Raw genomic sequence first — 14,898 nt, 5'->3', positions numbered from 1 at the left:
TTCTCCAAGTGCAGCTGAAGGCTTCTTTTGGGTCCATTTCTACTGCTAAATGGCATTCCTCAGCCCAAGAAGGGTATGAAGAGAGGAAGGGAGGATGTTTGGGTCATCAGAAAAGGAAAAGGAAGAAATGAGAAGCAAGAGGCTCTCAAATGAAGAGGGTGGAGGAGAGGGAGCCCTGAGGGGAGGCCGTGAGGAAGGCAGGGCCTGCAACAGGCTGAGGAGAGGAAGAGGTGGCGATAACTCGAATTTGCAGAGATTGGCCAGAGACCAGCTTGGGAGGCACTGCTCACTGTGGCTCTGGTTTCATTTTTCTGGGTCATCATTTGTCTGAGACTTGAGGGGCTCTCATGAGCACCCCTTATCTACTCACTGAGGCATCATCCTGCAAGATGGTCCTGAGCTCCTACCTTGAAAGGAGGGCCAGGCTGGGAAGGAGCCCAGAGGTTCTGAGCCTTTTCTCTTCCAAGGGTGGAACCTGCAGCAGAATTTCATGGCTTCCAAAAAGAAGATATTTTCTGTTTATAAGAAGGAAGGAATGTCGCCAAGGAGTTGAGGGGGTGGCAGGGGGTGAGGTTGCATTACCATAAAGTGCCTCAGGGTTTGAAAGTTCGGGAGAAGAGAGTTTGACTAACACATCTGGGACTTGAGGTTTTATTGAACTGGTAATGAAAATAATCTTTGCAAAGTATTTTGAAAATATTTGATAAACACAGACGGAAGCTGCCATCTATATACATGGGGGTGAAAAATAGCCCTATGTTCAGATTAGCAACCAGCCAGTACTCGTGTTAGGTGCAAAGCAGAACGATGGATGGATGCGGTCTTTGGAACAATGCAGAACCAAGTCTAAATTCCAGCTCTTCAGTGGTAGAACCATGAGCCTCTTATTTTACTTCTCTGTGCCTCGGTGGCTTTTTCTGTAAAATGGGAATGAATACTTCATTGAACTACCATGAGGATGGAATGCGGTAAGTTGTATGGAAATGATAATAGGAGAGAGTGTCGTGACCACAAAACCTTCACCTTTCTATATCCACACTCTTGTGATGTAACAGATGTACCTTAAGAGGTAGAGACTATTTTGCCACCCTTTGAATTTTAGCTAGCCACGTGACTTGGGGCATTAGCAAATATGAATGAAGCAAACAGAGACTTGAAAATGACTTGCCCACTGGAGTTTCCTTTCTCTCACTGGGCTTGGATCCCAGGGACTGTTATGTGGCTGAGCCTGGACTAGCCTGTTGGGCTATGAAGCCACATGGAGAATCAAGGTGACCCAGCTTGTCAACAGTTGGACATGTAAGAGTGGCCAATCTAGATTATCCCAACAACTAGCTGACCTATGGATACGTGGGAGTGCCCAGCAGCAGGGACAAGGTGAGCAGCTCAGAGCAGAAGACCATCCAGCCAACCCATAGAACTGTGAGCTAAATAAAAGGTGGTTGTCATGAGCCACCAAGTTGTGGGTGGTTTGTTACACAGCAAAAGCTCATTGACATAGGTAGTATCCATCTTACTATTACTCTTGTTGATTAGATCAATCAGTTTTTTAATTTGAGTTTTAACTCATTTTTGTTCAAAAGGTTTTCTTTCCATAGAGATAGACGGGGGCATGGTGACATTTCTGGAGGCTTTTTTGTACAGGTTAGTAGTTTAAGATAAGTTGCAAAAAACAAGATTTAAGACATCAATAAGAATTATTCTGAAAATATTTTTTTAGTCTTTCCTTCTACCATATTCTTAAAGTTTACCATCAAAATTCTCACACCCAGAATAACGTGCAAAGCAAATACCAAACACTGAAGCTCACTGAGGTTTCATGGTAGGACTGGTTGAAACAGAAAGTTACTCTTAAACAGTTCCGAATCCTTTACTCAGGGACCCCATTGGAACGAAAAGACATAGAACCGGGTAAGAGGTAGGTTCAGTGCTCTGGATCCCATCCACATTCTCTAGGGGTACTGACAAGCTTTGCCAAGTATCCAGTTGTAAAGGAGATAAAAGAGTTTATGAACCAAAGCAAAATGAAGAATTTTCCAGATAATTTAGGCCAACTGAACACTCTTAACCAGTGAACTGTAGCCTAAGTGTATCTGATGGCTTCCATTATCTGGACAGCTGCCTCATTCTTCCATTTCCTTGGAATACATATGTTCTTTTGTATTCCAACTTCCTTTTAGTGCCTACATTCTTTATCCAGGTTGTTGTTCTCTGAGATTTTGAGAATAAGGTGCTGGAGTAAGTTCTGGAAACAATTTTTTTGGCTTGACGAGGCCAAAGCATGCATCCATTTAACAAATATTTATTCTTCAATTATTAGGTGCTAGAGACAGTGCTAGACATTGAAGATACAACAGTGAGCAGAAGAGACCAGATAGCTCATCTTACAGTGTAGGTCTAGTGAGGGAAAAGGGGCCATAAGGAGACAAAATAATGTAATGTGAGAAGAGTTGTTGTTGACGAAGGTTAGGAAACTGTTGGAGAACTTTGAGGAACTAATAACTCGGGCTAAGTAGTCACAGAGGTGCCTAAAGTGGAAGAAAAGAGCACAAAGTAATGTGAAGAAGTCGAGGAAGAGTCTGAGGGGCCCAGAAAAATAGTATCATGTAGCCCAGCATGAAGGAGTATCAGGGAACTAAAATATTTAGCATGGCCAAATGCTCGCATCAACATCAGGTTGCCAGTGGGACCTTAGTACTGCTGAAGGGCATGATGGTGAATATGGCCACAATCTGCCTTCCAAGGTCTAGCCTAGAGCCATGGTTATTTTCAGGTGGAAATCTGTATTGGTGCTCTAAACAGTTGTACCTGTGTGGCCAGACAACATGCCCGTGAGGACGTGCCAGTTGGCCAGCTAGTGTGCTGAATGGAGGCCAAACCATGGCAAGTGTATACCCCTCAATGTTAAGCCGGACTCCCTGGCACTTTCGTTCTTCTCCTGACCCATTAAGATACAAGAGGAGGGTGAGACCAGAATCCAATGAAACTATGGCTGTCATAAGAAAGGACTCTTAAGAGTTTTGAGCTTTAGAAATCCTTATAAAAAAAAAAAAGCAAGCTACTAGAAGCACAAATTTAGAATGTGAGCAACATATAAAATGACCCCTGTATTAATTATCTAGCACTGTGTAACAAATAACCTCAAAATTCAGCAGATTTAAATAGCAAACAGGAGTCACATCATGATTTCTATGAGTCAGGAATCTGAGTGCAGCTCAGCTAGGTGTCCTTGAGTTATGGTCTGCCATGAAGTTGGGAGCCAAGCTGTCAGCCAGGGCCGTACTCTCCTCCAAAGGCCTGACTGGGAAGGATCCACTTCTAAGCTCCCTCATATGGACGTTGACTGCATTCAATTTCTCATGGGCTGTTAGACAGAGGTTCTTGATTCCTTGCTGGCTGCAAAATGCCCTCTCTGTTGTTTGCCATGCAGATCTTTCCACAGGACACTTTCCAATCTGGCAGCTGACTCCTGTTAGAGCTAGCAGTGTGGAAGTAAGAGAGAGTATGCAAGAGTCTTTATAACCTAAAGTTTGGAAGTGGCATCTCATTGTTCCTGCTATATCCTATTTGTTAGGGGTAAGTCAGTAAATCCAGTCCACACTCAGAGGACTCTCTCTGTGAGAAGAGGAATAATATTTACGTTGCAAAGTTTTTAAAAGATGAAATGACATAATATCTGGATCGTGCTGGACACATGTTAAACCACATTAAATGGTGTGCATTGAGTAGGGAAATATCTTTGTTTATACTTAATACATCCATGAGCTATTGTCACACATCATCTTCCCATTAAACTTTTTGGATGAGTTAAATCTCAGGAAAACCTGATGTAAGTCTTCTCACATGACTAGTTGAAGGTGTAGAACAAGACAAGAGGGAGCAACAGATAAATGAGATGTGGTGCTGGTGGGTGTCATCAGAGGACAGGACCCCTGACTATTCTCTGTTTTGATTTTCTCTCAGGAATAAACTTTTGGGATTTTAAAAAAGATTTATTTGTTTGTTTTAGAGAGAGAGGGAGGAGGAAAGAGAGAGAGAGAGAGAGCAGGGGAAAGGGGCAGAGGGAGAAGGAGAGAATATCAAACAGACTATGCACTGAGCGTGGGGTTCGATCTCAAAACCCTGAGATCATGACCTGAGCCGAAATCAAGAGTCAGAGTCTCAACCAACTGAGCCTCCCAGGTACCCAACTTATGAAATTTTTATACTGCCTCAGAGCAAATGAGAGAAACTGATGTTTATTGAGCACTGACTTGGCGTTGGCATTTCACACGTATAATTTAGTCCTTAAACAGCCCTTTGCAGGAGGTGCTATTATCAGCTCCATTGGAAAATTAAGGATGGAGGACCCTGCCAGAGCTGATGCAGTAAATAGCTGATGGGGGTGGGGTGATTCCAGAAAAGGCAGATACCCCAAACTCTGTACCACAGCTATGTGGCATGGGGCACTTGAACAAGTCTGGGGTTGGCTTCATGGACCTTGGATGGGCTTGGAACCACCTTTTTGCCTCGGTAGGAGACTAGTGTGCCATAGCTATAGCCCCTCGATGCCCCTGATTACACACTCATGTGACCAGCCAGTTAGAGCCCACTCACGGTGGGTTTTCCTCCAGTTACCTGAACAACTTCAGAAGCTCCTCCCTTCAGTCTGTGGTTCTTTCTGGTACTGCTCTTGGCTTTCATGGAGAACCAAGAAAAAGAAATTCATTTCAGTCTGTGGGGAGGCAGTCATGTATTCCCACATCTGTCATGTAGGCCCCTTCTAAGGTCACCCATCTGCTCCTCCTTCCATCTCCACCAGAGCCCATTTTCTGCCCTGTTCCTCCTTGAGCCATCCATGTCAAGTACCCCCATTCTCTTGCCTTGCCTGGACCCTACCTGACTGCTTCTCTAAGCCCCGGGATGTATGCCCCACCTCCACTCCACTTATATGGGAATAATAATCAGATAGTGATCTCCAGCTCAATGGGATAAGCCTGTTCACAGGGCCTCCCAACTACACATGGCATCCCCTCATCATTTACAACACGGAATTAATTACTTTTCGCTTTTCAGGCCAAGAGGACTTTCAGGTTTACTTTTAAAGTAAATGTATTTAGGGCCTAATTGCTCATCTTTGCCCACTTGCTTTCACAAAATCTGCTTTATAACTGCTGCAACCAGAAAGGTGGGCCAGAGCTGGGAGAGAGAAGAAATTTTACAATTTGGAAAGAGTTCCAACATGTTTAGCAGCCACTGACAGAGAACAACTGTTTCTACCCAGGACATTCGACTCTATGCCAGGGAAACAGAATAGTGGAATCGTGGAAATATGGAAGGGGACGTGTGATAAAAACAAAGAGGACTGCAATTAACATCCAAATGAAGGTTGGAAGAAACCCACTGAAAATGTTGGCATCTGGTAGATTTCAAGCTCAAGGATTAAAATCTCCAAGTTAGGAGAGCAATTTTTGGTTTTCCAACAAGTACCTCTAAGGGCAATAATTTTCAGGGAAAGGTAGCTCATAACCCCGAACACAGTATTCACATAGCAGGCTGCTTGCCCAAACTTATTCTATTTTCATTTGCATTATTGGTTTGAAAACTCTCCTGGGTTCTTGATCCATATCATGTTGGCACATGTCCTTGCAGAAACTGATGTGCTGAGCCAGCATCTTACTCTGACTGTTTTACTCGACTTGGGAGAGGCCCAGAGAAACTTAGGTTGCTACAGGAAGAGTGATAAAACTCTCAGCCCTACTCCTGAACGGATCATGTCACCAGGGAGGTATTTAGAAGGCAGGATTCTTTTCCGATGAAATCCAAGAACGTCAGTGGTTGTGCAAAAGTCTCCATGACACAGGCATGTGTGTATATGTATGTGTATATATGTGTGTATATATGCATACATAGACACACACGCATATGTATGTGTATATATAGTGTATATATAGTTGTTGTTCTTGTTTTGTTTTGTTTTTGCAAGAGAATTGCAGGGAGAGAGTAGCTATGACCACACGCAAATTTGGATCACTGCTGACAGGGCTCCTCTAATAATGATAGTCAGATACACTGCTGTGCTCTGTTTTCAACCCTATTTACAACCGTGACTTATTTCTATCCTTGCTACCTGATGATCAGGTGAGTGATTTGGAGACCCTGTTTTACAAAGGAGGAAACTGAGTGACTTGCCTTAAACCACAGAGCTGGATGGTGGAGGGCAAGACTAGGACTCTGCACTCTGTGACCTTTGCTTCTCTGTTAAATTCTTTTTTTTTCTTTCCTCTGTTCAATTCTACGTGCCTCTTACTCTGAACATCCTATGCTGAGAAAGAGCCATCTGTGTGATCTCCTGAGGAAAGATCTCCATCAGTAGAAGCTGTTCCAGTCTATTGCTGGCAGCAAGGCTAGAATTGTAGAAGAAAAAGCTCCCCCCAGGCTCCAGTCCAGCCCAGAAGGGGGGCCTCATAGACTCCTGGGAAGCGGCTGTCACACCCTGCTTCACTGGGAGGCATGGACAGGAGTGGCCACTGGCCCCCTGGAGTCCTCTGCTCAGACCTATCCTCCGGCTCATTGCCCACCTCTGGAGACATGCGGTGTCTAGTTGCCTACAGCACCTTGAGTTTCCTCTGGCGAATTATGCCCATCCCCGTCTGTCGTGATGTGAAATCTAGGCAAAGACAGGAGTTCAAGTGCCCTCTTTCCATATGGAAGCTGAGGGCAAGGGCTCCTCTGCGGAAAAAAAAAAAAAAAAAAAAGCATTTTTGTCTAAGTAGGGTCAGATGGAAGGCAATCAGAATCTCTCTCTTGACACTTTGAATACAGTCTTTGCCAGCATGTGCCACCTACTGTGCCGCCTCTTTCCTCCTTCCTCCTTCCTGGGCCTCTGGAGGGTGGGAGATGGCCAGGAAAGCAGAGAGATCTTCCTGTTTCACCAGAGTTCCCAGGCTGCTCAGAAGAAGAGCCAAGATTGTATTTCTTAGAGGCCTTGTATTTCCTGGGGGCTCTCTGCCTGGCTTCCTGGAAGAGGCGGGTGGTGCTGGAAAGTGGAGGTTATGGAAGGCATTCTGCATGGTTGGGATGTCCCAGCAAAGATCTGGATGTGGAAAGCAAGGAGTTCTAGTTTGCAGTACAAGGTGTGTGTAGGACAGGGGTAGGAGACAAAGCTGATGCATCAGGTCGGTGCCAGGTTTTGAAAGGCCCTGAATGGAAAGTTGAGAATTTTGGAAAGCAGGCACAGAGGGGATGAACACTCCTGAAGTCAGCCTCTATGGACTCTGCTTCACTCTCTCTCCCTGACACCCTCCCGGCATCCTTTACTTCTTGGCGGAGCTCTGAAAACCAGGTTAGGGTTCCATGGATGACCACTCCCATCTGTGGAAGAAAGAATGGACTAGACCTTCCTATTTCCATGGTGGGAGGCCAGGAAAGGCCTTGTAATTACTGCTGCAAAGGGTCACCCTGGGAGCTTGCTCTGTTAATTCATTTTTCTCTTCCCATCCCCAGAAGCTGATGACCAAGTCCTGCAATCCTACCCTCCAGATATGGCTCATAATTGTCTCGGCTCCCTCTCTATGCCCTGAGCTAGATTGGCCCTCATCATGTCTCCCCTGTGCAGTGCACGAGGCATCTCATTGACCTCCTGGTCACAGTTGTACTCCCTTCCCTCAATATGCTCAAGATCCATTCACCACAATGCACCCCAGGGATCTCTCTAGGGCTCAGTCCCATAACATGTCACATATCCTTACTGTCTGAGCACTGCCTTTGGACGGACACCATCTCGTGGCCTGGGCAGGGAATGCTTGTTGTGACGTCCTGGCCTGAGACCCTATCTGCCTCTCCATTGTTGCCTCCAGTCTGTCCCACCACCTGGCCCCATGCCTTTGCTGCCTCACACCTCCATGATCTTACATCTGTTCTTCCCACCTGTAATGACCCTGTTCCCATTTAGGCTCCACTGAAGAACTCAATTACCCACTGAGTATTGAGGGTGGGTCTCAGCAGAGCCTTCCTGCCATTCCCTTGACCCCAACTACGCCTTTCTTTGGACGCCCAGGGTCCTTTGAATGTATACACCTCTACTGTAGTGTTTCCTACATTGGATTATAATCTCCAATTCCTTCATTGAATAGGCTTCCTGAATCTATAGGTATAGTGTGTGTATGTGTGTGTATGTGCAGCCATTCTTCTTTCATCACAGCATTTTCTTCTAAGAATTCTCACTTCTTCTGCCAAGTTCTCCACAGGCATTTTCTCTCCCTGCCTGGTGCAGCCAAGTAGAGGTCATGTGACCTCAGTTTGGCTAAGCTGGGCCCTCCCCTCTGAATTTTGTCTGGATGGCAAGGATGAAAGGAAAGGCTAGAGCTCCTTCAAAGAGGCAATCCCCACATGGGATGATTCGGAGGCTCCCGCCACAGAGACCTTATGCCATCATCCCGTCTGTCCCTGGCTGGATTCTGTGGCTCTCCTTTCCATCCCCAGGGCCTCAAATCTTTCCAGTAGGTTCATTCTTCTGTTGTTAAGCGCATCAGTGTTAGTTTCTGTTGCTTTCCACCAAAATCACCCCTTGAATGATGTAGGGAGATGAGGAGAAAGAGAAGATATATTCTCTGAGATTGTTTCTCTGTAGTTGCTGGCAGTGCAAGGAAAGGAAGGTACTTTCTTTTTTGTGCAAGAAATACAAATGCACTCAATGTAGCTCAAGGAAGCAGGGTGTGTAACTGAGAAAATATGGACTTTGTAGGATCCTGGAAAAGGTTGAACTTTTAGGTCTGAAGTGGGAAATGAATCGAGGCAACTCCTGGAGCTAAGTGCTCTTGCTCTTGCTCTTGCTCTCGCTGCATCTGCTCTGTTCTACTGCAGATCACTCTCTCTCGCTATCCTAGCTTTGGCTGGCACGGATGCCCATGCAATGATGCTGTCTGCCCTGCATGGATGCTCTCAGCAGGTAGCACTTCTGGGCACAACTACCCATGTTTTAACTGTCAGCACTCATGTCCCTTTGCTGCAGGGGAGAACAGAAGTTCTAGGGAGTCTACTCCCCTGGGAGCAGTCCTCAACCAATATCCAGTAGCTGGATAAACCCCCCAGCTCCTTCACCCCTTGGCCAAGATGCTTGTGAGGCACACATTCTACCCTGGTTCTCTGAGTGCCCCGGCAAGATGAACCTCAACTTGCCCACAATCGAAATTGTTTGACTGGCTTGTTCCCTTCTCTTCTCTCTCCTGTTCCCTGCCTGGTGTTTTGGTGGGATCACCTCCCAAGTAAACTCAATGGTCTACTTCTGCAGGAATACCTTGAAACAGCTCATAATGGCCCTGCCCCAGTATTTCTACAACTATGCAGCTGGAGGCCCCACAGCTCACTGGCACCTTCCTCTGACTCACTTCATGAAAATCCCAAAGTGAGAGACTGGCTGTCTTGTTTGGTGAGAGTTGAGCTCATCTTTTTAAGTCAGTCTGCATTTAGCAGTGGCCAGTATGCCCTTGGCTGGCCACCCCCGTCAGTTAACCACCCCAATCCTGTCATCTCTCAGCAGGAGGGGAGAGTCATGAGGTTGGCTCCTCAGTCCACAGCTCACACTGTGCCGAATGCACCTTGAGTCTCACCTGGGGCCATTTGCCTTTCAGGTAACTATAGCCCAGGTGGCTGCTTGGGAAAATCAACAAGAAAGGCTGTTTATTGGACATCAAATAATTATTTTCAAACAGTGCTTTGATAGGTTAAGTACAAAAGAATCAGAAACATATGGATTAAATTTCCATTGAAATACACACTTGGGTTTGAAAATTAACAGGATGTGTGCTTAGGAAGAGATTCTTTCCCCCAACCTTTTTTTTTTTTTCTTTTTTTGCCAAGCCAGATTATTTGGAAAATAACTCAAGAATTCTTCACAACTCAAACACCCTCCCTCTTGCTACCCCCATCCCTTTGCTTTAGCTCTCCCCTCACACAGAGTTAATTAATAAAAGCAACATTTATCAAAGATGACAAGTCAGTGTGTGTGCGTGTCATATGGTGTTGGGGGGTGAGGTGATAATCTGCAGGATGGATGCATTTCAGGGAGACCGGAGGTCATCAGTGCTGTGATGACTCACACCCACGCACACACCCCATGCGTCAAACACACTGTGCTAAGCGTTTAATATGATCATTTAGCTCCCAGGAGACCCCACCAGGTAGGTGCTGTCACTATTCCTCATTTACAGATTAGAAAGTGAGATTTAGGGTTAGCTGTATATTTCCCAGGTGTCAATAGCTAATAAATGGCAGAGCCAACATTTGAACTCTCTCCTTCTGTCTTCAGAAATCACTGGGTTGCTGATCCTGCCCAATCTGTGAGTGGAGATTCATACAGCCTCTGAATCATAAGATGATCCTAATACCAACGTTTCATTTTACAAAAGAGGAAACTGAGGCCCAAAGAGGTGAAAGATCAAGCTAGATTATTATGCTTGGGAGGCTGGTTTAGACAGATAAGCTGTTAATCAGAAGCATTCATCTGGTGGCTTCTCCAAGTGTTAAGCATTTGAAATACGCAAAGGAGAAGACCCTTGATTATAGCTGTAACATCTAGCACTTAAGTTCCACTCCCTTGCTTTTTGGATGGGAATTGTTTATTTGAGATACAGTCAGAAGGGTGAGATTGTTTACCACCAGGCTTGTGGTAATACTGGGAGTTCCCAGGTCTGGTCCTCTACCTAAGTCAAACAGCATTACATCAAGTGATGATCTGAAGGCCAGTGGATGGCCCACTAGGCCTGAAATATCTTTCCCAACCCCTGCCTTGCTATCCAATATTTCCAACAATAGTCCTTCCTTTGTAGTACTGCTGTACAGTGTGGTTTCTCCAGGTCACCCAAGATCTAAAGAAAATGTGTTGCAAAGAAAAGAGAACAGTTTAGACTCTAAAATTAGTGAATCAACTTAATGGGTTTACTAGCCCCAGAGGTCACAGTTCTGAGGGAAAGGGATGTGCTTTGTCTCTGTCCAGGAAGCTAGAGGGAGCAGACTGTTCAGCTGACTATTGTCCCCTGCTCAAACCCACAGCTACACAGAGACATTGTCACTGTCAAGGTTCTTCTGGCTGCAAGGAAGAGAAAACCACTCAAACTACCATAAGCCCAGGTCATCCTGGATGGCTCAATTGGCTAAGTGGCCAACTCTTGATTTGGGGTAGTCACAATCTCAGGATCCTGAGATCGAACCCCAAGTCGGGCTCCATACTCAGTGGGGAGTCTGCCTGAGATTATCTCTTTCCTTCCCCTTCTGCCCCTTCCCACACAGGTGTGTTCTCTCTCTCTCTCTCAAATAAATAAATAAAAATTTAACACCCCCCCACTCAAAACCCAAAAAACTACCATAGGCCCAAAATGGAAGGCTTCAATAAGGACATGGGAGATTCTCATGCCACCTAAAAGAGGAAATGCAGCTGAGCCTCAGAACCAGAAAGACATCAGATGCCAGGACAGCAACTCTTTCAGCTTTTTTCTGGTCTGGGCTCCCATGGTATCTTGTCCCTGCTTCTCTTTGAGGTTCTACAGACCAGTTCACTGCTTCTGGACCAGCTTGGCAGAGGATAACCACACCATGGTACCACAATAAGTCCAGTTTAAAAGACTAATGATAATTGCTGTATCCTAAGTCCCGATTCCTGAGAAAACACAAAATTTATTCCACTTAAGTTTTCTGTAAACTTTTGGCCCCGTTCCCTGCAGCCAGGCAGCCAGTGGATGCCCACTAGGACTACAGCTGAGTGGATCAGCTCCTGCTGATGGAAGGGAGGGGCATGGCCTGGAAAGAAATCCCCAAAACTGTGATACCTTGGAGAATGTGGCAGATACTACTTGCTGTTCCCATCTTTCTGCTCCCTTTCTTCTATAGCCATAGAACCCCTTGACTTTTAGCTGGGCATATGGCCTTCCAAAATAAAGACACTATTTCCCTCGCAGTTAGGAAAGCTGATGTGACTTAGCTCCAGCCAATGGTGTGCACAAGTTCCAGGGAGGGGTCTTTCTTGGGAGGAGTCGTGCTACCTCTCTCCCCTTTATGGCAATATGGACATGATGTTTAGAGATGAAACAGCCACCCTGAACCAGTGTAGCCATGTGTGAGGGATGGCAGAGCAAAGGTCATGATGGAGGCCCTGCTGGTTGTAGACAGCTGTACCAGCCAGGACTGCTCAGGGACTTCTTGAGGCAGAGAGATAGATACCTGACTTGTTCGGGTTTTCTATCACTCTCAGCCAAACCTAGTCCTTTACACTAGAGAGCATTGAAGGAAGTGAACTGGGTAATGTGCTGCTTTTCCGTATTTTATAGTTATGATATGCACATGCACACTCACTTGTGCACACATGCACACACACATACACACAGAGTCACCTTAGAGCAAGGGTAGAGAGACTGTTTCTTTGGCTTGCATCATCCCTAAACTACATCTTCTTTCTTATATATCTGCCTATGGCTCTGTATCTTCCTCCTTGTGGGCATTTGAAGTCCATTGAGGGATTATGTGGGGGAGATATTCAAGACTTCTAGGAGCATTTCCTGCTAATGGACAGATTCTTTCTCCTCCTAATGATGGGCGAGCTTCTGGAGAGCACCGAGGCCCTTTGTTCTCTGTTCTCAAGGAGACTAACTGTTATCTTTTTCCTCTGAAGAAGCTTTTTATCCGATGGGTGCAATATCATGAATAATTATGCCAAATAGCAATGCAAGTCCCACTAGAAATAATGCATCCATTATTTCATGTTATCCTCGTCGTTACAGCTTCTGCTTAATTTAAGTTGGTATAAAGATAGTTGTGGGTATTCCCTGCTGGAGAACTCTAATCATGCTCTTTGTTGAATATTTACCATTTCCTATTTGAATCTTCCTCTCTTGATCCATTGTTTCTCAATTAAGAAGTTCTGCTGCTATTTTGATCTCACATAAAACCTCTGTAGTTCCACAGATGCCTTGTTCCTGGGCTTCCCTTATGTCTTGAGGAGGAATCCGAGAGTAGGGTTGAAAGGCTAATGTGTTCAGTAACTTGGAGATTTTAGTCATGTTAATGAGGGAAGGGCTTCCTACAGAGTCACCCGGTGGTCTGAGGAAGTTAAGGAAGTCACTCAGATACCCAAGATAGAGGGCATGCATGAGGACATGCATGTGTCTCTTCTCACAGACAACAAGGTGGGGTGGGGTGAGGGAGATGGGGAATCTGGCCAGCAATGGACCCCCAACAAATATTTGCTAATGGGCTGACGTGCAGCAGATTTTAAAATAAATATTATCCATTAGAGACAACACATTGATTAAATTCTGGAGAGGGCAATAGCATCAAAGGTATATGATACCTATCCCTGGTTTATGTTTCAATTCCGTGTTGTTGCTTCTAAGGAGATCCTTGTGATGCCATTAGCCATTAAAGGAATAGTAGGAGAGACCCCTGTGTGTCCAGCATTTGCCAGATGTCATTAATCATAGAGAAAGAAAAGATGCATTTTCTGCCCCCTGGAGAGAGCTTCTAATCCTGTCTCAATAAAAAAGTAACATAACAAAGACAAATTAATATATTTTTAAATAGTAAGAATGACTCCACCGGTCAGAACATCAATTACCAAATGGTGGGAACCAGCTATAAGTAATTTCTAGGGGTCAAGATGAAAGGAATGGCTGAAAACTCCTTAGAGTTATTAAATCTCTCACTGGATCATATGAGTAGACTCCAGATAAGTATCCTAAATGAGATTATAATATGATATGATATATAACATAACATAATACAATACAGTATAATATGGTTCAATATAATACAATAGTGTTAGTGCTCTGCAGTCAGACAGGCTAGAGATCAAATCCCATCTCCACGTGGTAGATGTGCCTGCAACTTTGACCAAATTACAAACTTCTCTTCAGAGCCTCAGATTCCTCAGATGGAAAACAAGACTGATAATAACAACATAACCTACATTATAGGATTTTGTGAGGATCAAATGAGATAATACACACAAAGTAGTTGACTTGTAGTAACACTAATGGATCTCAGCTATTATATACGGACAGTAATAATAGGCCTAAGGCTAAAGGCTGCAGCAGATACACATTTAATTAATAATTGATTCATTCAACAGCTATTTACTGAGTATCTACTTTGGGCCAGGCCCTGGGGATGCAGCAATGAGTGGAGAAGGATGAACGGTCGCTCTCTCCAGGCTTATAGCATAAAAAGAGAGACATATGTCAATCAACAGTGACACGATGGATCTACGAGCATAAATCGAGAGACATACTTTAAAAGGAAGGATCACAGTTCAGTGCGAGCAAAGCAGAGAAACCTGACCAAAACTGGGGGATCTAAGAAGACTTCCCAAGGGATGTGAGGATCGAGCCGAAGGTTGTGGAATGGGAGAGAGTTTGTGAGGGAAGGGGAGAGGAGAGAATATATTGCAAAGACAGAGAGAAGGGCAAGAATGAAGGCAAGGCACAGTCCTGGGAAGGAGCGGGTAGCAGGAGGACAGCTGAGGCTGGAGATGGGGATGAGGGCATCCGAGGGGCGGTCAGGGTAGAGGTCAGCAGCAGGAGGACTGAAGTTGGAGATGAAAGTGGCAGGAGAGAGATGTCCAGACCATGGTGGCCCCAGACTCCACATTAGGGATGTTGATCTTTACTCTTCCGGTAGGGAGTGATACATCTTATTTGAGTTTCAAGAAGGTCATCTGGAGGCATCCCTCAAAGGTTGTCCAGTCTCCTCTCAGTATATTCTCTGAACCACTTATCTGGAGTGAAATTACACCGACCTATGTGGAAGCTGCTTCTCTTGCTTCTTTCTGATCTTCCCACAGAGATCATAATCCCTCCGAGGGCCAGAGATGTGTGCTCCATGCTCTACCCACGGTGACTCACCATCTTGAAAACAGTAGCAGAACATATG

The sequence above is a fragment of the Canis lupus genome, chromosome 29, assembly GCF_048164855.1.
Source record: "Canis lupus baileyi chromosome 29, mCanLup2.hap1, whole genome shotgun sequence".
In the NCBI taxonomy this organism is placed as follows: Eukaryota; Metazoa; Chordata; class Mammalia; order Carnivora; family Canidae; genus Canis; species Canis lupus.
The sequence above is the reverse complement of the archived record's forward strand: the minus strand, read 5'-3'. Positions refer to the sequence as shown.